This window comes from Polypterus senegalus, chromosome 17 (genome assembly GCF_016835505.1).
Source record: "Polypterus senegalus isolate Bchr_013 chromosome 17, ASM1683550v1, whole genome shotgun sequence".
In the NCBI taxonomy this organism is placed as follows: domain Eukaryota; kingdom Metazoa; phylum Chordata; class Cladistia; order Polypteriformes; family Polypteridae; genus Polypterus; species Polypterus senegalus.
Window position 1 is genome coordinate 12536982 of NC_053170.1, and position 25033 is coordinate 12562014.

The 25033-nt window shown below is 34.2% G+C and overlaps 1 protein-coding gene across 1 annotated transcript in view; it reads right to left on the reverse strand.

Annotated features, from left to right (window-relative positions):
- The window catches only part of raraa (retinoic acid receptor, alpha a), a 270178-nt gene that overhangs the window by 159192 nt on the left and 85953 nt on the right, over window positions 1-25033 (reverse strand). Inside the window, exon 2 of the mRNA XM_039740824.1 lies at window positions 21842-21900. The gene's annotated coding sequence lies outside the window, so the exon portion shown is untranslated. The remainder of the gene's footprint in view (window positions 1-21841; window positions 21901-25033) is intronic.

Sequence of the window (25033 nt, forward strand, 5' to 3'; positions counted from 1 at the left end):
TAGGTGTGTTTGTATATAATGTTTAAAACGCCTACTGCTACGGCTATAACTGTCTGTCTGCCTGTTTGCATTAAACAAATGGGCTCCCAGAGGACCAATTTTGTCATGACAGTTACATTTTTGTTAAGATATCTCAAATTAAGCCTGCCATATACATTTTTGAAATATACAAATCTCCCATTAAGAAGCATTGGTGAATTTGTGAAACTGAAAACATGATATGTGACTTCATCTTTGAATTAGTTTGCTGCTTCAAATTTAACCTTGAGAGTGATTATTTCAAGTTATCTATTTTTTTCTTTCACTCATTCTACAGCTGAAACAAGTGCAGTCATGCACACTGAAGCAAGAACACTTTGGGACAGCACATGGGATGAAACAGGCCAGATGTACATACATGAATGAGCATCACCATATTATAAGTTACGACATTAGATATATATTAATTTATTCATTTCACTAATAATGTTATTCTTTACTTATTCAATACAGCAGTAATGATATTGTTTAAGCAACATGTATACTAAGGAATAAAGTACCAGACTACAGTTGCACATCTTGTTACATGCTAACAGCTGGCTTCTGCCTCCACCCCATCCAGAAGTCGTCTCTGTGGCCAAGCAGCATCTTGCATGAACCTAAGTCACAGCAACTCACTACTATGTCAATAAAATAAACACAACCTAGCTAATGTAGATATATATGAAAAATGGCTCAGTGACACTTTATGCTGCAATGGCTGCATTATCCAAAGATTAAAATGATTCAATATTTCTGTGACGGTGTTTTTTATTAGCGAAGTGCCACAGTGACCTGCTACCTAATAAAACCAAATGCAAACAAATATTTTAGCTTGAGATTTCAGCATAGACTTTAAACCTCCATCAGTTAATCCTTTGAAAAAATGTTGTTATTAACACTAGAATTACCACAGCCTACGAAAAAAACTTATAGATCCGTCCCGGTGCAGAGCTATAGTGCGTCTTTATGTGAAAACAGCAGCATCAGATGGGGTGGGGGGGTAGGGTGTGGCAGGATCGTGAACGCGACTGAGAGAATGAAACTGAATAATAATAAAAATACAAAAAGCTAACCTTTACAAGTATCATACATTTACACTGGCTGTTACAGACTAAAATCAAATGTATGTTTTTATTCTAAAATAGTAAAAATACGTGCAGCTTACTTCTCAAAACAGACTCGACGGGAATCGAACCCCTGAAGTTTTGATTACCAGTCAACAGTTGATACAGCCGCGCCACCGAAGCAGTCATAGTAAATGTGTGTCAATGTTGCACACTAATGCGTGTTGTTTTTCTGCAGTTATATTTTTTGAATAAAAGCGCACTTGTTCGGTTTTATTTGTATCTTTCATGAAAGTGTTTATTTGATATTTGGACTTCGGGCTTCACGCATTATAAACTTCATGTCTACATTTTGTCAATTATTACTAAAACATGAAAAACATTTCTTTTTTAACAATGTGTTTACATAGATCGCTGTAGACACGGAACACACATGAAATGCATGTGTTCCAAATAACAATATAGTATTTATAAATGGTGTGATTTTACTTGACTTATCACTCTATTCAACTCCAAGCAACTGACACGCAGGTAAACAGACTTCAGCTGAGAAAACTGTGCGGGGTGGAAGGATGTGATAGCAGACTGCTTGCTGCTTATCAACACATTTAAAGGACAAAAGACGCTGACGGAGAGGTGAGAAACGATTTAAGGTAGGACAGATCTACGCGTTTTTTCATAGGCTCTGGTAATTCTAGTTTTAAGAAACTTGAAATCCAACTATTCACAGAGCCCTCACATCAAACAGCTAACAGCAGCACATTTGAGTCTCAATCTACTCTCTGTGAAAGCAATGTCAGCATATGATACTGTAAAATGGCAAACAAACATTTCATATACACTACTAGTACATGTAATAAAATTCTATTACCACAGCTGATTCGCTATTATACAAATATTAATAAAATTCTGATAAACTCTTACATGAAGTAATTACAAAATGTAAAACTGCTCCAACTTTTAAACCAGCTAACCAAGTCCTGTAACAAACCTGCGTGTAAGATCAGGTATTCATTTTCTTACTTGATTAAATTTGGACCCTTCAATGACATATATATTTATAAATTCTGAAATCAACCCATGTATAAAACAGGCTTGGAGTGAACCAAGGGATATACAATGTTAATCAAAATATTACAGCATTTTTCAGGAGTTAAAGGAACACCATCCAGGTGAGAAAAAGCCACATCTAAAACCATTTGAGAAAGAAGATGATGGCTCCAAATGACAACACAACATCTGCGTAGGCACTAAGTGGTTCTCTATTGGAAAGAGGGATTTAGGGTGAGCACCAAGTGTTCGTCTATCTGAAATGTGGTCATAGCCGCTTACTCTGAAAAGGATGTCTCTAAAAAGTTACATACTCAGCAAAGAAACTCATGTTTTACAAATGTCTGTTAAGGAATCACTGAGCAACACAAATGACAGCCACATACTGTCAACATCACAGAGCATTTTCCTGAATGACGGATGGAAGCAAGACTGTGAAATGCTTGTTTGCATGTAGACAGAGTTTGCTTTTATCTGGTCAATATAAACTATTACTTAATGACAAGTGTGGCTGGCGGAGCATCCATGGAATGCCATTACAACATTGCACAGGATGCAATGACGTGATACCGGAACACACCAAAGACACTGTCAGCAGCTAGTAGCTGTGTAGGCACAATTGGTAAGCCAAATTTCAGCCCATTCAATTATTACATATATTGTATATTAGTTTGAAGAAATAATAATGTAACAATTTATGCCATCCCACTAACATAGTTCTAACCTAAAAACTGTAGTCAATTCATACTTGGCACGTCTGTTAAAACCTAAAATAGTGGTGATGTGAATTTAGACATGCAGATGTCTGTCTTTCAAAGTAAAGTATTCTCAATAAAAACAAACACAGTAAAAGTCCATCTGGAACCAATTAAGACATGAAATTATATTAAGCAGTAAAACAAAATAGAGGAAAAAAGAGACACAGAACCTTCTTAAACAAAAACTTAAGAATCATAACACATATACTGACACTTAACATTGGTTAACATTTACAATTTGCAGAAACTGTCTGCATGTCCACTTGAGAGCTTGTTCTATTTGCTCCTTTTTTTTTTTTTGCTGAAAACATGACAACTCAGCACTTTTGTTTACTCAGCTGTGTAGAAGGAAAGTATTGCTCAGATGAAATTTAATGTTAAAAAGGAAGGGGGGGGGGTAGGGGGGTGAGGTTTGTGGGAAGAGCCAAGGTCTGAGGTTTCCAGATTTATGTAAATGCCTTGTTCCTGTGGTCACAAACTCATTTTTGCTACCCCACAGACACAAATCATTAACTCTTCAGTTGGATTTGGGAGTTATTTTTACTTTTCTTTTGTCAAACCTGCCATTCAGGAATGAATTAGGCATCATTTGTGTCAGACAAAATGTAGCCTCCTTGCCCAAAAGTCTTCAATTTACCAAACCCTAACACTTTAAAAATGCTGAAAGTGTTTCACTCAGCAACTAAAGAGAACTAGCTAGCAATCATAAACCATGATGCATTCAAAACAGCAAGTTTTACACACATGTAAAAACTACTGTATATGAAGAAAGATGTTGTCTTATAATTCACTGCATTTGTAAACTTTTGGCCTTTCAATCATTTGACATCAAAATAAATTAGGCTAGAAGCAGGAAAACATTTACATCTTGAAGAACAAGATGATCTACCAAAATAGTTGAACTGTGGAGGTCTTTGGATTATACTTCATGAAGTCCATGAAAAACTGAACATGGAAGAAAAGATGCATATCTATGATACACGTACTGGCAACATATCTGTACTGAAACTTATTTAAATGTTTAAAATGAGCTTCATGATTGATACTGTAGTATTTAGCACTTAGTTTAATTTAGATGCATTGTGATAATAAATCACATTTAACATTTAATGTTTCATGCCAGTCCACAGCAGGGCAAATATAGACCACCCAATACATTATCAAATTGTATTAATTATCAGCAAGTATCCTGAATTGTACCAATCACTTACAGTTACTAAAATGTTCAAAATACTTATACCTGACAAGAAGGTATTTACAGGTACATGTGACATAACCTTCCCCAAAACTTAACTGTGTCTTATGACATTAAAATTACAAAAATAAATAAATAAATGTCATGCCACTGAATTTTGTATACATCATGATGTGTAGCAAGTTTCAGTAAAGGAAATTTAAGAATTCAAAAGATGTCAATAATTTCAGTATATGCTAAATGCCCTGGAAGACCCTCTTCAAACACTTGATGATATCTACTGTACATAGCATAAATCACTGCAGTAGACCGTCTATAAGAAAGAAGCAAAATACAGCAGAGAGAAAGAACATTTTTCTAAAACTAAAGCTAAAAGGGCAACTGATGACTGTTGGCTAGCAGCTAATTCTTTCTAAATGCCACTCTAAAGGTGACCAAAATATCAAAGAAATCTTGTGTTTTTCATATTATGAGAGATTCCTTTAGTACAAAGCTTATGAGAAATTAAATCCAAATCTCATTTATTCAGAAAGTATTTTGCAATCACATTTCACTTGTGTAAACCCAAGACAAGCTGCCAGAAATCATCACAAAAGACTCCCACTGCATGGTTGCCCACAGCCAACCACAGATGAATTCCAGAGGACTCCGCAGTTGGCACATGTTAGTTCCACATTTGGAAGCTGTGTGATGCGGTGCTGTGTGTTGACAGACTTACAGTTGGGTTGCTCCAGATGCTGCAGTCTAAAATAAAAACAGTTGCTCTTTTCAGAAACAAGAAATGTTAACTGATCTCCTGAATAAAAGTATTTAGTCTGCTTTTATTAAGGTTTTAAGAACCTTAAAATTGCCACAGTCCCATTTTTCATACAATGTAATAGTCATATGATACAATCATTTAGCTTATGCCTACTTTGACTGGAACATTAGTAAAGCAAACAGAATCTCCAAATAAATATAAAGCAGAGGTTGAACGGGACAACTGGCACATCCATCCATTTTCTAAACTCTTATCCAGTCCAAGACTATGTAGAGTTAATGTCATTCAAACTTTAACTTAAAGAAAATGCAACCTCACTTCATTGATCCTATTTAGACTCCTTGAGGTGCCGATCACACAAGCTGAGGACTGTCAGAAGCTTGTCTTCCGATTCTGTCAGAGTTTTCTCCAGCTTCCAAGTTCATTTCAATGGTGTCAGAAACTGTACTCACTGACAATATGACTTTCTTTTCAGTTCCTCTAAAGGACTGACCTTCACTTTTAAAGGTTATAACGGTCTACCTATCTGTCTTCTTTTGTGAACTGCCTTTTTTCGCCATTATGATATCAACATACTGTGCAATATTGTCCAAATAATGCTTTGGGGGGTGTAGCAATGCAGTTTGTTCCAACACTGCTTTTATACAGGTAAGTAATTAACAAAATTTGGGTCACTTGTACTAATTGTTTGCATCATCAAAGCTGTAATGCGTGTAAGTTGCTGAGCAGAGTGTAAATTGCTTGTTCCCTGAAAGAGTCCCTTATGTATAACTCTTAAAATTACATTACTTTTTCACTATTTGATAATACACTTTTTTTTTTTTTTTTTTAAACCTCAGGCAGTTTACTGCTTACCTTTAGACAATTTCAGGTAATTTGCTACATATGAGCTGCTCAATTTTAGAATAAACTGGAAAACAGGCATGCCGGTAAACTTTTGAAACTTGGCCACAATAACATTTCCTCAGAATAATGTAAATCAGTCAAGTATACAGTAATCATGTTTTACAAAAGAAAAAAATATCTGCAGCATCCAAAGGAAGACAGTCATCAGTGCTTCATTTCAATTAGCAGCCAATCATTCTTTGAATTCAGAATTAATCTTTTCACAAGTTACAGATTTTCAATTTTAACCATGAGAACACTGTGGTTTTAAATACACATAGACACTGTCTTGCTACTTTTATTATATGATTCATATAGTGTGATGTAATTTTCTAAAAACAACACATAACCAGCAGCTAAAGCTCAATGAGGCAGATTTGATGCTAATGAATAAAAGCCGCGTATGCCACAGGACCACACACACAGCCACCACACAGTACGGATTAGTAAGTACAAATTCAGCTGTAAATGTTGACAACAGTGTGCTTTTGGGGTTTGCTAGCCCTCTAAGCATTTTCACTAAACGTGTAAGCTGTGACAACAAGGATCCTTAGAAATCCAACTTTGCAGATAAAATTAAACAAGGCTCCATCTGTGTTTAATATATTCAGCATTTGTCTTTGTATTAAAAATGTAAAAAAAAAATACACACACATAGACATACCACAGAACATTAAAGTTGACCTTTCCGCCCTGTTTGAACCCTCCACCAAGCACTCAGAAGACCAAAGATACCCCTAAACCCTCTGCTATCCATCATTTCAAAGAAAAAACATTTCAAAAATGAGTAAAGAGCTAAGGGGCCCTCGCTGACACTGCCCAGAGCACAGCAATTTCTTAATGGGTTCCATCTCTCCATCAGGTGTCCTTGACAAGATCTCTCTATCTCTCCCCTCTCTGTTTCTCTGCCTCTCTATCAATCACTGTGTGCCCAGTAGGGTGACCATTTCATTATGGAAAAACTACAATACGGTACTACACCTAAAATGTGTGCGCAGATAGTTTTTTCAGTTGCACTTAATGTTATTTTATATATTGTATATATTTAAATGAAAGATATTTAGGACAAGTACAGGTATAAGTTTTTAACATTTAGTTTTGTTTTTTATTAATTTTAAATTCTGGTATGACATGCAAATGTAACTTACCATTAAAGTAATATATTAAACCAAGATGTCTAAATGCAGAATAAACATTGTGGAGGATGGTGGAGGAAAAAAATAATAAACCATGGTACTGCACATGCATGAAACCTAAATTCAGGTTGGGTAGAAGGCTTTGCTACATTAGTACTGGTCTTCTGGCAGATCAATCATGGGGCTGAAATAGTTTTTAAAAGTAATAAACTCACCCTAATTCCATCACCTAAGGCCACATAAATGTAATTTGCTTTTCATGCATGTTTATCACTATGGTAATATATGCGCAATGGCCAACATGATATTGATGCCTTGGCTAAAGCAAGGTTTATTTCACAGGCAGAAGCTGCAATCTACTGCTGTACATAACCAGCAACCCCTGAAATTATTCACTGATTGGTTTTAGAAGTTAACAACTAGATAAGCCAGACTGAAGCAGCTGAGCTCACAATGCACTGTTAGATGCTAACACACATGTCAATACACCTTGAGTGTATTATGTAACACAGTAAAGCATCATCAGAAAGACAGCCATACACACAAAGAACCCTCATTCTGAAGCCAATCTAATCAACGTCTAAGCATACAGGTCCAACCATACTGGGGAGCAGAAAACTTTTTTTGCTCATTTGTAATTGTAGTACAAATTATGCCAATCATAATTTAATAAGTGTGTGTCTTTAAGGATGCTTAATAATTCAGGACAAAGTTAATTGCTACCCAACACTATTTTTCATAATATTCATATTAGTCTTAAATGGTCAATCTATTAAAGAAATAATTTCTCCCAAAAATCAAAAGTTCAGAGATTGTGTTGGTTTATTTATTTATTTATTTTTAACCCTTGACAAGTGCCAGTGGGTGAGTCGAAGTCACGCTTTAGTCTTTTTTACATTATTATTCACATTTTTGTACATTATTTTATACGTGAAATGTCAATAGTTTATAATTAATATTTTCAAAACTGACTATTGCCACAGCGTAAACCAATAAAAAGATTACTAAATTAATAATACACTGCCAAATTACAAATTTAAAAATCAGCCCTCTGAAAGTACATGCAGTCATTATTTTTTTAAGTTTATATATACAGTTTAAGTTTATATACAGTGTTGTGTAAGACTCACTACAATCTCTCAGCCTGCAATCTGACAGCTTTAAATGACTCATAAAAGTTAGAAGCTTGATATCATTCCTAACTTGTGTGCACTGTGGGAAATCTGCACACTCGTATTTGCATGGGCTTTCTCTGGAAACTCCAGAATCTTTTCATATTGCAAAGAGATGCAGTTAGGCAGACTGTCCTAAACTCCTACAGGTTTATGCACGACTGTGCCTTGTTACTGGTTTTAGCTATCCATAAGCCTTTTAAAATGAGCTTAAAAATGAATCAGATTAGTTTAAAAAATGAAGCACAGTATAACCTTAGGTCATTTATCATTCATCCATCATTGGCTTTCAAAATCAGGGTCACTGAGGCTGAAGTATATTCTAGTAATATTGGGTGCAAAACACAAACTACATTTGGGTGGAGTGTCAGCTTTTCACTGGCCATACTCACTTATACAGCGCCAATTTGCCATTATTAATCAGCCAAACATGCACACGGCTAATTTTTTTTTATTAACTCACTGTGGTTTCAATGCAAATTAACAACCAATGTGGAGATACACTGTTACAAGCAATGTAACAAAGGAAAATAAATTAGCAATCAGCTCAGGAAAATCAATGATAAGATTTTGTAAATGTGCCACATTCAATCAGTATGAAAAAACAATTGCCTACACTAATAGTCTTCTCCAATGGCCATATTTTTGATTTGATATAGAACATTTCTGGTTCTTGGAAGTAGTTACAAATCAGCAGTAGACCTGTGTTTCTGACTAATTAAGAAACATTTATTGTAATCCCAGGGAAACTGGGTGGTCAAAAATTGGAGAGATATGATGACTTCAAGGTTTGAAACTGACAACTGATTGTGTTTGCTTGCATTAAGCCATCAAGTTGGTTATGAGCATATCTTATATGAAAACAATTCTGTCTTACAAAACATGTACTGTACCTGCTCAAAAATCAGAAGCCAATGTCTGCAAATCACTAAGAATACAACAAAACCTAAGAGGTGGTAGTTTCAAAAGGAACAAAAAGGCTGCAGATTAAGAAGTGCTGGCTTCAAAACTGCAGTACATCATTGCAACTCAGAGGTCAGGGTACACAACTCCACTAATTACATTGTTATTTCAGGGAATATATAACTTTGATTAGGTTCAAGTTGCTGCTTTTGTGGATACTTTAAACAAAATCGCAAAATCTTCAACTACAGACTACTGAGTTTCCTTGTAAACTCAAAAGTCTCTTATTCAAAAAATAAACACATTCATTTCCCAGAAAGAAAAGAAATTCTTTCCTGGCCACAGATATTTCTCAGGGCAATATTTAATTTTAGATGTGCATTTCTTTTTAGCAGTGCAAGCTTATTCGTAAAACAAATATGAGAAGTACAAGCATGTAACTACTACTTCAAGATGTATGGTTACTGATTTCTACAGTAATTAAAGATAATGTATAATAATCCTTTCAAGTGACAGTGTGACAAAGTTTTGTATTTAAACTAATTTTACAAAAAAAAAAAAAAATGCACGGCTTAGGCTGTGAGATCAACCAAGATGAGTACTAAACGACAGATATTGGAACTTTCTAGTACTACTTTTCTTTTAGTACCAGTAATTAGGTTTTATTTCCACTGCTGGCTTTATTGATGATTTGGTTGGTTTGTAATTCATATATGAAACTTGTATCAATAGAGCCATTAGGACATAATGGTTTCAGCTTATGTTGCCTTTCAAAAAACAAGACTGCAGACAAAACATTATTTCTTATAGTGCCACTCTGAAGCACATTTCTTTGTCATTTAATTGTTTTCTTTTTTTTTGTTTTTGTGGAATCCTGGATCACCGTTGATGTTCAAACACTTATTGCACTGGGGGCTAGTAAGACGGTTCATCATCATTTTTGGAAATCATGCTCCATAACAGAACCAGAAAAATATGCATCAAAGAGGCTGTAATAAATTAGTATTATATTCAATGGCAACATAAAAATGGAATGAGCTCAAAAACAAAAGTATATTTAGCACAACAGTACTCTGTGTTAGTAAGTGTGCAGGAACTCATTACTTACTATATTTCATGTAATTAATGCACACCTTTTGCCTGCTTTAGCATACTTACTTGTAATGGAAAAGCAAACAGACAGCCTGGTTCTGGTCTGTTGTGTTGGTGGCTACACATATATGTGTGTGTGTGTGTGTGTGTGTGTGTGTGTGTATATATATATATATAAATATATATAAATATATATAAATATAAAATATATATATATATATATATATATAAATATATATATATATATATATATATATATATATATATATATATATATATATATATATATATATATATATATATATATATATATATAAATATATATATAAATATATATATATAAATATATATATATAAATATATATATATATATATATATATATATATATATATATATATATATAAATATATACACATACATACATACATACATACACACACAATATATACCTGTACATACACACACACACAAGGTGTTAGCAAAAGTTCTAAGATTTTACATATTACAGGTATGAATGAAGCATAGCTACCACTGTATCAATAAATCGTGTCCCCTATACATACTTTAAGCTAGTGTTGAAAAAGGTGCATTCAAAGGCAGGCACATCTTTCTTTTTCAGTGATAGCAATGCCCCCCTTAACACAATGCTGTCTCCATTCAAGAATTTTTGGCTGGAGGGGAAAAAAAAAAAAGTACTTGTGATACCACTGTTTCGGTATTCACATGACCTTACCTTAAGGGACAAGCTAAAAAGGATTAAAAATAAAGGCTAAGTCTTAGAACATCTTGATCATAACTGGAATACAAACTGCATACAAACACAGTAGAGATGACTTCAAAAAATATTTTTAAAAATGATTAAATATGTATTTTTTGAAGAGCCAACTAAGGAGGCATGTGAAAATTGGGTGAGCACCTCCAGCAGAAAAATAAAGCGTCAGGTCTATAGAAGTTGGCTTAGTAGTGCAGTAGACACATGTTCTGTCCTTTTCCGATTACTTTGATATCTTCAGTTGTTTCTTCCTAAAAGTGCAATATTAGTACTTGGCTTTATGTCACTATTCCAGATAAACAGATATCCCTGGAGGGCTCCCAGCTATTCAACTGTATACACATATATCTTTATTACTAATACATAATCACTGAATGAAAACTTTTCCCCAAAGTAGAAGGTGGCAAATTAATACATTTCAACAATAACAAATGCTTGGCTGTGTAAACATGACTCTTCTTTAGAGACTTTCAGCAAAACAAATAACTACCCAGTTTTTCAAGAAGACAATCTATCAAAAAAAATAATGCAAATACAAAAGAAACAAATTCCATCTGACTGGCCTAGTTTTTGAATGTCATGCTGGATTAAACACATTAATGAACAGACATCAAATTCAACACAAGTTAAATTGTAAACCATACCTACTCCCTTCATTAATGTGGTCTTTTGCAGCCATAGTTTAAACTTGGGTATGCTTTAACTAAAAAAACAAGTACTTATTCAATTTAAAGTGATAATTCAAAGTGAGTTACTGGAAGAGTCTACCCTCTGGTATTTTAGTACTAATACCAATACAATATGATCCAAAGCACATATCAAACATGTAAGCAGACAAATAATAACACTAATCAAAGCAGACAGACAGACAGACAGACAAGACAGATGTTAAAGGCACTATATGGCAGATAGAAATTTACTTTATCCAGCAGTAACATAGAACAAATACATGCCTCAAAACAGTGGATAAATATAAAAAGCTTAAACTATTGCATTTATGCAAGACTCGAAAATTAACACATAATGTGCCCAAATGATAGTATCACTAAAGACGTGCTATTATTTTGTTAATGTGTCTATTTAACTGTCGAGGAAGTAGACATTCATTTTCAACCTTAATGATTACCTCCAACATGCAAATTCTATTTTGTGCTTCAATCATTGCTGCAATCTAACTAAAAGAATACACAAAAAGAAATACCAATAAAAATTTTCTGAATCAAAAATTAGTAATTTAAAGGGATTTTTTTCTTCTGAATTTAAAGACAAAATGTAAGTAGACTATTGCATAGAATAGGGTAGTCACAGAAAAACACTGTCACCCTTAAACATTATTGACATTTTTTAAATCATAATTAAAATATTTTCTTTTCTCATTGGCATATGGATATTTAAAGATAGAACTGTCATATTTTTATTATAGTCTTTAAATGGTTTGGTATGTTTTATGTTTGCATTTTACTTTTAATTTAACACTTTTATATGTTTAATATATTTATTGATTTAATTGTGAAGTTGATTTTAATTTTGTTTATGTGCAGCACTTTGGTCAAACTTAGTTGGGTTCTAATGTACTTTATAAATAAATATTGAATGATTGAAAAGGAAACAGCATTCAAGGCTACTCACACAAAGTTGTAAAGATCCTAAGATTTAAACATAAGCACAAAAAATACTAATTGTGTCATGTCTCATATTACTTGCATAAAGATTACAGACTTGATACTGTAAGATTAAAGAGATTTTTCCCACCAAATATAAACCACATTTGCATTAATTTGAAAAATACAACTCCAAGACTATAAAAATGCTTCTAACCCTATTCAAAATGTTAATTATCAACTTTAAACATGCAGATAAGGAAAAATGTTCAAATGTGAAGGAAAATGCAGTTCTGAGCATTTACCATTTCATCAGAGTTCCACCTTCTCTGCATTTTGCATTCAGCCTGCTAGCATAATGGTTTAAACGTAAATAACAATGAGCCAAAGGATTTGCATAGCTGGCGATTATCTGGGTGTTTGCACAAGTGCAAATTCTGCTGACTGCAAACTTATACTAGACTGTACAGTATCATGCTGTTGTATCTGTATTAGCATGCATTAGCTTATCACAACTACAACAAAATAAATGAGATTCTAGTTCTGTATTATAATACTAATATTTCAAGATCCACAGAAACTTTACAAATACTCCCAGCTGCGCTTCTGATATAAGCTAAACCTATTTCATCTATCTTTAAACAGAAAAACTTGTGTTTACTAGAAAGAATTCCTTGACTCATTGCAGATGCAAGAACTTAAGACTGGTCAGTCGGTTTATAAAACTAGGCGATTGTGAGTACGAATGCATTTTTGCACTATTTCAGCCAGCCAACCATTCTAAAACCAACTTTGCATGTCCAGAGAAGCGTGCACTTGAAATGATTTTATCTATTACTAAAACAAACTTGGTGTTATAAACATCATTAGCAACAAAAGAAAATGGAAACCTTGCATTCAAGATTTTTAAGTTGATTAATTAAGTACATCCTTACATTCCAAATCAATAGAGCTGAAGAGTTACATATGATGTTCTGAAATTGCAGTCTTTAATTGCTTCATACAAACAAGGCGTTATTACATTTAGATTTAACAAAAATGAAGGCAAATCCAGTAAAATAAAGTGAAAATCCTTCTTCCAAAAAAGTGAGACTTCAGTCGTAAAAGAGATTTGTGTAATGAAGAAAAAAATCACTCCACACATAAAAATTACTGAACTCACTTAATCCAATTCCAGTAGGAAGCCAGAGTATATCCCAGCAGCACTGGATACTAGGCAGGATGTGTAGTTCAATTAAAAGAATTTTTCTTTAAATTACAGCATAGGTGATTTTTAAGTTTCAGAAAATATGTATCACACTAAAATTAAAAATTAAAACCAAATGAATCAGACAATGCTAACAGCCATATTACAAGATGTAAAACACAGTCCAATTAAAAATACAATAAATTTAACATTTCAAAGGCAAAGATAAACAGCAATGAATCATAATGCTCCACCCTTACCAAGTTAAAAGAACTATTTGAAGAAAAAAAAATGCCTATTATAAAACACTTCCTCATATAGAGTAGAATAGCAGAGGTAAAACAAAAGACAGGAGCCCAGCAGACTTGTTTAAGAATAACATTAATAAATCATCAGCAATTTCTTAAAATACTCTCCACTGTTCCACAAAAAAAGTTTTTTCCCAAGCTTTAGACAATATAAGATGGTGCTTTTCAATTGAGCTATGAAGGGAAAATAAGAATCCGCTGATGTCCTAAACAACAGACTGTAGGAAATCACTGAAAGTTTATTGGTACACAGCCTAGTTTTGCCAATTATAATCTAAAAAAATGGCAGTTAGAGGATTGGGAATACTTGTAAATCAAACAATATTTAATAGACAAGTAAATGTGTTTCCCAACGTGGTTGAAATTTAGGATGGGCTTAAAATGTATGACCTAACTGGTGCTAGGTGACATCATTTACAATGAGGGCTAGAAACAGAATTGCTCTATCCAAAATAAGAACAGAAATAAGGATGTGAGCAGGAAGACAAGCTAAAATGATCATTTCTTTGAGTTAGTTATGAACATGTAGTTAATGTGCAAAGCAATATTACCAAAGCACAATTTTGACAGCTTTCACACTGTTATTTTCTAGTAAGGACACAGTATCATCGAAGAACAACAATGATCTGTATAGAAATAAGATTAAGAACATATCAGTCAATAATCGGGTTTTACAATATCTCTCTATTATAAAAGAAAAATCCTGGGGAGATACTTTCAAGTCCCGCGAGATGAGACTTTGTGCCAAGATATTTAACCATGCCCGGGCCCGGAAATAAAAGACAAAGAGTAGATGACAAAGTAGAACATTGTAAAGAGTTTCAAAAACGCTGGCGGAATACACAAGCAGAGCAGGTTAGAGATGAAAGTACTAAAATTCGAAAGTCTCAAAAAAATAAAAGTAAAGGTTGCATTAGTGCTAACAGAAATTATTACTCAGTGAAATAATGGAACAGTGAAAACAGATCAAATATATTGTTCTGATTTAAACTTTAAGTCGGAGACTTGTAGATCATCTAATTTGTGTTGCAATAAGGGAAAAGTAGTGCTTCTTCCCAATGAAGAGACGTATCCGCGAGAATTAAAAGATTTATTGTTCGGTCAAAGTGAAATCCACATACGCGAGTGGCAGAGACACGAATTGGCTGCCACATAGTACAGGCCGGGGGGGTTGGCAAGCGAAACAAGCTGGGGTCGAAGCCCCCTAGTAATACCAAACAATCAAGAATTTTAAATACTGTGCTATTCTTGGGAAATGTATCATAAATATTTAACACAAGCAGTGCCTAGAAACACAGGTGGAAAATACACTATATTATAAAGCTGAAACAATTAGTAAGTCATGTAAGGATAAAAGCAAATCAGAAAAAAATGAAGACCCATTATGAAGACCCACTATGTTACCAGCCAATACTTTTTTTTCCCATAAACAGATCACCATACAGTCTCTTTAACTATGCCAATGCTTTGCATTCATTTTTCATTTTGTACTTGGAAAGCAGATGTAACAAATAAATGTATGTCTAATTTACAAATCAGAACAGAACCTCAACAGGAAATGACTCTGGGTATATTCAAAACAAAACGAGGCATGAAAAATACATTTTTTTTAACTGCTGGTCTCAGAAGATGATGGAAAAATGCAAATGATTTCGAAGTAAACGATATTACGTTTTGAAAATCACATCTATTTTGTGCAGGAGACACCGACATAGGAAATGATAGATAGCAGTGTGAACTTTAATCAGAACAGAGCCTGTGGCATTTTCGGGGAGTATACAGGTTAATCAGTCACAACTCTCATGTGACCAAGATGACATAACTGGAGATCAGCATCCAGGAGCTCATCAATGTGAGGTCCTCACAACCCCGGATCAGATTGCAGTCTCCTAGTTTTGTTTATTAGGATATTACTTAAATACACCTGCCAAGTCACATACAATAGGCTCTGTGTTTAAGCTTTCAGTGCTTTTGGTGCTCAGAGATACTTGCACAAAATTGAAAACTCTAATGAGGTCAGCATGTCTTCCTCTATATTTACAACAGAGTGCAGTATACAGTATGAATGTGCCAAAATACTGTAGATGCAAGATGCAATAATGCCAACGTTTATTTTTCATATTTTGTCTGCTTTAAAGACAAAGTTATGTAACTTAATTTTTCTGACTTAACTTTAAACAAGGAATCAATTATTCAATTTAACTGTAATGATGTAGTACTAGGGTGTTGTAACGTGTTAGCCATTATGCATGTAGTGGCGAGGGAAGTCTGGGCATCTCTGCTCAAGCTGCTGCCCTTGAGACCCAATCTCGGATAAGCGGAAGAGGATGGATGGATGGATGAAGTCAAGCAAAATGACACCTTTTATTGGCTAACTAAAAAGATTATAATATGCAAGCTTTTACGGCAACTCAGGCCTCTTCTTCAGGCAAGATGTAATCAAACATGATGATGTTAATTTTGTATTAACCCTTTACTCACGGTTTGTTTCATTTAAAATGTTAAAACCCGCACCTGCCATCACGTAGCTTAGATGGTCTAGGACAGTGTTTCACAGCCTCGGTCCTGGGGGCACACTGTGGCTGGAGGTTTTTGTTCCAACCAGCTCCATTTTTAATTGGACACCTGGGCTAATTAAGTGAACTGATATTTAACAAGTTTTGTGTTTTAGGAACAATATAGAAATTACAAAACTAAGTTTGGGGTATATATATATATAAATATATAAATAAATAATGTACCAAGCATTTATATGGGGAAAAAAATGTATTTTTTTTTCTTTTTAACAATATTTTCATCTTGATTTTCATTCTACTTTTCAAGGTGTTTTAATTGTTTAATTAATCCATTATTAGTTGGTCTGATGCTAAAGTACTTGCAGCCTTTGATTCTTCAGTGTTTGCCAGCGTGTCTACTCTGCTCATTTTTAATTGTCATTAATAAGATACAATGAAGGGAAAAACTGCACAGAGAAAGGGCAAAATATAATGAAATAACAAAAGAGAGTTAAGCATTTAAATCTATAGAAAAAGCAAAAATATTTCGAAATGTCTTATAAATGTAAAAATCATCCTGCTGTGCTTTTCTGAATGTAGAATAAAAGAAAAATAATAGCAGCTAATTAAATGAGATCAGTGCTATCAGGTGTTGTCACTGATTAGGAATCTGGTTGGAACAAAAACCTGCAGCCACAGTGTGCCCCCAGGACCGAGGCTGGAAAACACTGGTCTAGGACACGGCTATTCAATTACAAACTCAGTTGGGTCAGATTTTCAAACCAAGAAATTTAGCTGGGCCAGATATTTTCAGCAGCAGGTAATAAATTTTATACCAACACAAATGAATGTATTGAAAAATAGTAATGTTTATTCATTGTTTCCCTTTTAAATGAGGTCACATCTGACACAGGCACATCAAAAAGTGCATAAAACAACAATAAAAAGCTATAACTGAACAGAATCTGAGGTAATGGCAAGACTTTTTCCCCCACTTTAAAAAAAACAAAAAAAAAACAAAACATTTTGGTCGTATTTTAAATCACCACATGTGTGATTATCACTGCCTGGTGTTGCACATATATTGCATTTGGATCAAGTTTGGGGCATTGTGAAGGTATGTAGAGGCAGTGTCCTTGTGCTACATTTTGTTTATTTGGTGAAAAAACAATTCAAATTTGACGATAATATAATAATAATTCTTTATATTAATAGAGCACTTTACACAATACTCAAAGTGCTTAGTACGAAGACAGCGCTTGTCAGTAACGAGGATCTCATTAGAGTAAGAATTCCATTCATTTGCAAAAACCCTTGTTTACACTCACTTGATGAAACTGGAATACAACTAAGACTCAGCACACAATTGATTATAGAAACTTTGAATATGTAGTTGATACCGCGACCAGCTGTTGAGGCCAGCACATACCGTCTTCCAAAATAAATAAATAAATAAATAACACTTCTGACACGCAACAATGCAGCGCAGTGTCGGTTAAATGCTGCTAGGCTATGTGGAATGTTGTATTCATGGTCTGTATTACTTGTACGAATTTATATATAAATTTCTGAGGGCTCTCGAAATGCGTTTTTCTCTATGTCTCTGGCGGGACCACTAGAGGTTGCTTCTGGGCCACATGTGGTCCATCATTTGAATAGGACAGGTCTAGGAACTAGAACCCCAAACTTAGTACTAGGTTGTTGTACCGTGTTAGCCATTATGAATGTAGAGAAAAGCCAAGCAAAATGACACCTTTTATTGGCTAACTAAAAGATTACAATATGCAAGCTTTCGAGGCAACTCAGGCCCCTTCTTCAGGCAAGAGAAGGGGCCTGAGTTGCCTCAGCTGCATATGTAATCTTTTTAGTTAGCCAATAAAAGGTGTCATTTTGCTTGGCTTTTCTCTACAACCCCAAACTTATAAACTGAAGGAGTAGATTTCAAAAGCTGAAGTAGGAAAACAGAACTGCTAGAGGTCAATATACTGTTCAAACCTTTAAGACACTTTAAAATTGGAGATGCTGTAAATCCTTTAAAATTCAAGAAAGCTGCAGGTCTAGACAGCTATCCAAGGCATATTGTATAAAAGATGTCTGTCTAAAGGGTATCTTTAAACTTGATAGATTAATAAAAGCTGGAGAAGACAATATTTAACTTGGGGGTGGGGGGGAGGATGACGGCAAGTTTCAATTACTGTCTTTTCAAAGGAGAATGAAGACCCTTCTGCGTGTATAACCTCCACATCAAGGCGACTACTCAATAACAAACAACATTAAGATTACAGCCAATGTTTTAGCTAGAAGGACAGAGGAAGTGCTTGCTTCTATAAGTTCACTAGATCAAATTGAATTCATTAACAGAAGTTAGAAGACACCTATTTTCAAGCCTTTAACAGTTGTTTAAAGCAGTATCAACCCCTGCACTGAGTCTCCCCATCGCTGGATGCAGAAAATGCTTTGATAGAGTTGAATAGGGATATCTGTTCACTTTACAATGCAAATATGGTTTTAGACCCAATACATATGGCTTGGATCCAACTGCTATATTCTGCTTGGAAAGCCTCTGCTTGTAAAAACAATACAAACTCTGTTTTATACTGCAATTCAGAACCAGTGAAGTTATACTGAAATGCAATTTAGATTGTCTGGGACACAAAAAAGCCACTTAATAAAATGATGGCTGTACAAAAATCTAAAGCACAGGTTAGCACAGCATTGTCTAACTTCCAGTTTCACTATTGTTTCATAAATATTTGTACTTTAAAAAATATGGAATGGATCAGAAGGCAATGGAGCAGCATCTGATTGGATAGACAAGGAAAAGAAATTGTGTTCTATCTTTTTCTGCACTCTCCTTATTAATAACTACTGCCTAATTACTAGCAGTCCATTGGTATATCAGTTGCCCAAACTCAATAGCCAACAAAGGAAATTATTTAAGACACTTATCTCAGTTGTTCTGGTGCATGTAATAAATCGTATATATTGCCTTCTTTTGAAACAACAATTAATTCATGGAAGTCATTAGGTATGCTGACCTTTAGATACCTTTAAACTAACAATGGGCATGTACCTTTTCAACAACAATGCTTGAATATAATCTTCCAGTAACATACCATTTTTTTATGTACAAGTTAGAAACTTTGCTAAAAGTCTTCCAAAATCTACTGTATATATGAATGCATGGCAGCTAGCAACAATGAAGATACTGGTAGTATTCTTTATTCCATTAACTAATTTCAAGGTAAACACACTCAGACAATCTTAGGAGACAATGGGAAAGTCCAACTAACAATTTCAGATAACAAATTGGATTCACAACATACACTCTTCAATCAGTGCACAGCTGAAAATTACACATCGCACAAATCTATTTCAACTAAAAATATATTAAAGTTATCAAACTGCAAAGTTGCCTCTAAGGAGCATCCTCCCTATGCTTTAAGAGTATGAATCTGTCAGATGGTGCCGGATTAAACTCCATTGTTATAGCCTATACAATACTGCTCAAATGTAAATTTACTGTATCTTAATCAAGAATGCTCAGAAAACCTCCATACTTCTATATCCAATATGATAAACACAGAAAAAATAATTTCCTTAAGAATAAAATCATTCCAAATCTTTTTCAGAATCTTGGGGGAAAATAAATAAATAAATAAATCATGAAATCTATTCTAAAACAGGCCCACTGAGTTTCTGTGTTGACTCATTTTTGTACATTATTTTCTTTTGATGTTTCAGTATACATGAGGAGTGAACTCACCACAGGCTTTACTCATATAGTTCTCTTAACTGTATAGAGGTGGGATGTTCATTGTTGAGTATTACTTAATGCAAATTACCTATAAACTTCAGTGTTTAGAATATTGCCCCAAAAGTATCATTTTTGCATCTGATTATGTCCCATTCACTCTTAAACAAGAGTGAATCCCTGACTTGTGCACCTAGCCATCAGTACTTAACTGAAAACAGAGACAGAGGTGCAGATGCTTCCCTTTACTAGAGAAGTTGGCTCCTATATTTAAATAACAGTCGTTCAAATACCGCTAGGATTTTATTTTCCTATTGTTTGATGTTCTTGCTGTGACCGACACTTTTGTCATTACTAAATAATACAGTATTTAAAAAAAAGATGTAGAAATGTAAATGTAATTCCCAGAATTGTTAACCTAAGCTTGAATATATTTTAATATTTGAACCTTATTTTTTTGCCTACTTTGATAGCCCTAATAAGGACTGTGGATACTGATGATGGCTATAATCATGACAAAACTAACAAGTTCTTTGCAAGTAAAATTTTAAAAGTATTAAATTCAAAAACAAAAATTAAAGAATTATACAGCATATATTACACACATACAGGAATCTCTATGTTAAAGTACGTGAGAGAAAGATGACAATTAGTGCAAGCTAAGGATGGTTAGTAACCAAAATGATGGTATCAAAATGCAGTTTCCCCAAAAAAAAACAAACAAAAAAAAAAAAAAAAATCAAAGTTCACTTTCCACTGTAGAACACACATATGTGGTATTTGTCACAAATGTCTTATTCACGTATGAAATTCAAGCATATTCAAACATGCAGTAAACAAAATTCAACTGAATGCACTCCATGTATCCAGTCAGTTTCCCATTCATTTCTGCACTGTTATCCAACAATCCACTCCATAGTCACATGTCACTTCCAGGAAGAGTCTATTCATGGATAGCTTCTGTTGTCATCTATGAATAGAGAAGACGTTGGTCTGCAGGGTCTTCCTTTCACTTGGAGTAGCTGGCCAAGGCATGTCACTCAGATTTCTATGCCATTCCGGACAGGAACATTTAAAAAACTGATTTATAGTTTGTATGGTGATGGATTTTGGAAACTCCCTTACTCTAAGGAGAAGGATAAACTTCATCTAATAGGTCTTGCCTTGCCTGATGTGCTCAGTGGAGATGTGGGAATTATGTGAATAAAAAAAAAAAAACACATTCTTGATGGGTCAGACACATTATACAAATTCTTTCCTTTTTTGTTGCTCACAATTACTCTTCACTGTTTCCAAAGCATAGAACCTATAGCATCAGTTATATTTATATGAAAGCCATGCTAAATGTAATATTGTTATGACAAGTGAGTTTATCTTTATTCCTTTATTATTTTAGCAAACACCTTTATGCTGGGTGACTCACACAAAAAAAAGTCCATACATAAAAATTAGTGTTTAGCAGGAAAGTACATAGTTACGCTTTTGATAAAAACATTTTAAAGCAGAACACAAAAAGCTTAGTACTACACTTAGTCCCAAGATGAAAATTAGCAATTTAACAATGTCTTAACAGTTCTAAGACACTTTGAGAGGAGGTGTTTTGCCAAGAGACATTTGACACATTTATCAGAGATTTGTATTATTTAGACACATTCTTCAAGCAACAGAGAGAATTATGTTATATTTACCTTCGTCCTAGTCAGTGCCTCAGAAAGTGTCTACATATGGCCTGTGCTGTAACAAAACTCTGAAAGGAAGAAAAGGGAAAAATGTAAAAATGTTTTCTCTTGATCAGCAATAAAAATGATGCCAAACAGTACGCACTCTTTATGAACGTTTGTAGTGAAAATAGCATGTTAATGGTTTTGTTGGTAACATTGTGTACCCCTTATGGTAATCTGCATGCAGCCTTTATTAATCCATACTTAAATACATTTCAATTAAATCATATGTTTATATTAACTATCTGACACTTAATCAAGAGTTCTGGTGAGAACCAAAATATAGGGTTCTAAAAAATTACTCAAAAGGTATGTGGGTCAGGGTTAATTAAGTTAATTATCAGTTGGAGGGGACACAAGCAATGCATTTAAAAACAAACCACATACAACTTGCTGTTATATATTGTACAAGAACTCAAGTGGACACTGTCAAACCCTTAATCAATAATCTGAATTTTTATTCCAATCAGGAAGATTTATCAAACCGAAAGAAAAGAGAGTTATCTTGAATTGCAAATTATTGAGAAAATGTTTTTGCATACAAAACATAACAAAGCCAAGCCAATTCCAGGGTTTGCAGTATTTATATAACAGTATAAATGTGATTGACTGATCTGGTCAACATACAACATGAATTCTTAACATATTTGCATTAGCGCAGCAAGCATTTGAAATCAAACAAATGGAGTAATGTTGATAGCATGATTCCTTGCTTTTCTGCTAAAGCTACAAGCCCTTTAATGTCCCAAAATAATGGAGATCCATCTCCTTTATGTTATTCTTTCTTATCAGAGTCAGACCATCAATCTCCCTGAAGCAACTCCACTCTCCATTAGAGAAACTGCTCAATGCTTCCTTTTCTCTGTCTCTGTCTACATCTAATGCTCTTCTAGTTATCTTTTAGAAAAGGACTATACAGAGCCTCGGAGAAATTCTTTCTGTCTTTAAGGTGCATGGCTTTTCCAAATTACCTGTTTTAAAATGATCAATTGTCATAAAGATTCAATCTGCAATGTGATCAGCCTGTGGTCATTACTTAAGGAATGCATCGCATCATCAAAGGACAAAATTAGATAAACACATTTTCAGAATCTATTTATAGTCCCATCTGAACCATTAACAGCCAGAAAGAGACACAAAGACAGAAAGAAAGAAAACAATCATCTAACAGAAATCAGCTTTTTAAGGGTTAACACTTTCAACAGCTATGCTTAAAGCCCTATTCTTCATCAAAGCACTTCCACACTTCTTTATCCAGAAGTAAACGCCTCCTTTGGCGCTACACCTCCTCCAAACTCCAATAACAGAGAGCATGATGAATAGGCTAATCGGACCTGGTGCTGGCTAATGCTAGCTACCTCTGGTGTGTGAAAAGTGATTGCCATAGTGGATTTATTATGATTGCTGTTTTATTAAAATACAGCATACGCTTGCACACACATACTTACACCTCCCCCCAAAGGACCACATTTCAGCTCCTTATTCACTGAAGCTTATGCTTTTTACACAGTTCACAAAAAATGATCTTGATTTTAATCAAACACAGTTATAAGTTACACTTATCAGGGTATTATGCACCTACAGCATGCATGTACCATTAGATAACACAATACAATAACAGCACAGGCCTTCTGTTACATGAAATGGTATAGTGCTGTAAGCCCCTCAAGAAATTACATTTCAAAGTAAGTAGATTTCATTGTGTGTTCTTCACCATCCAGTTACTAAGATGCATATAGGAACTGCTGCAGAAATGCAGCAAGATAATCGAAGTCTCAAAGATGCTAACCCCCAAACTCAAAAGCAGAGTGATCAGGGAACTAAAGCACTTTTGTCCAGTCATATATGATAGCAATACCTTTTCTAATCAATCAGATGTGCCAGAACATTAACTCTCTGTACAGGGATAGTATGTATGGCTTTATTGCTGGCTAGACTCTTCTTGAAAATAAAGAGTTCATTTACCAGCTGCTGCAAGATGGCATTTTATTCCATTTATTACAAAGGAACAAATGCTATCCTGACAGTTTATGAACACACCCTTCAGAGATTGAGTTAATCTCAGATTGTCAAATCTGCCAAAAACCCCTGGAGCAAACTAATGTGGAACAATTTTGTTTGTTAACCTTGAAAACACAGAATATTACATCAGTATGGATTTCTTCCCACTTAAGCTAAACAAAGATTTTCACACATTAAAGAAAACACAAAAAAGGATAGTTTCCAAAACACAGCCCTGTGGATTTCCTAACACTGTGCATATGTTTTTTGTTTTAAGTTTTAATTTAAAACTAGGCACATTTTACAGATGTACCTTGGGATGTATGCTTACAAAATTTTCTGTTTTACTGATATACAATAGTTGAAATACTCATACTTTCATGTATTTACTGAACAAGAGTAAAATTTATGGACTCAATAGAACCTAATAATTAAAGTGAAATGCCCATGTATACCACAGGAAGTCCTATACATCCTCTGGTCGGGATATATCAAAAGACTCGTATCTGTAGGATTCACAGTACATCAACAAAACATAAATAAATCCTTGAGTGTGCAAATATAATCCTCACTATGGAGAAAATTGTTAAACTTCAGAGCCAGTAAAGAGTTAACAAAGAACCAGGGTCTTTACTTAAGGCTAGTTTGATCTGAGATTATTTTTTTATCCTTCTTCTGTCCAAACTTGGCCGGGAGGTTTAATTTTCTTTGATGAACACCAGATCCCTCCAAGCCTAGTCCTGACAGCAATGATAGAGAAACAGAGAAAAATCGAAAAGGAGGGGTGGGGGTGTGAGGGTGGGTAACGGGCATGCAGAAAGTGGAAAAAGTGTAATATATCATTGCTTTCATTACTCTAGTGGAGCCTGCATCAAAGCCCTAAGGCAGAACAGGGGAGTGCTAAACCAAAGGTTCTAGCAAAAGACAGTGGCCCAGGGTTCCATTTTCTGCAATATAAGATATTGCTAAAGAATTTTTTAATAGTATATTTATCTTTCTAATATGTCACAAGTGCTCTTCCTATAAAATTTAAATAATTCAGTGCAGCCCAAACAAGAGTAAATATTAGTAATCTGTTACATATAAATAGAGATAATGAGACACTCAGAACCTACTGTTAATTTTTTTTTTTTTTTAAATAGGCAATCATAGTGTTAT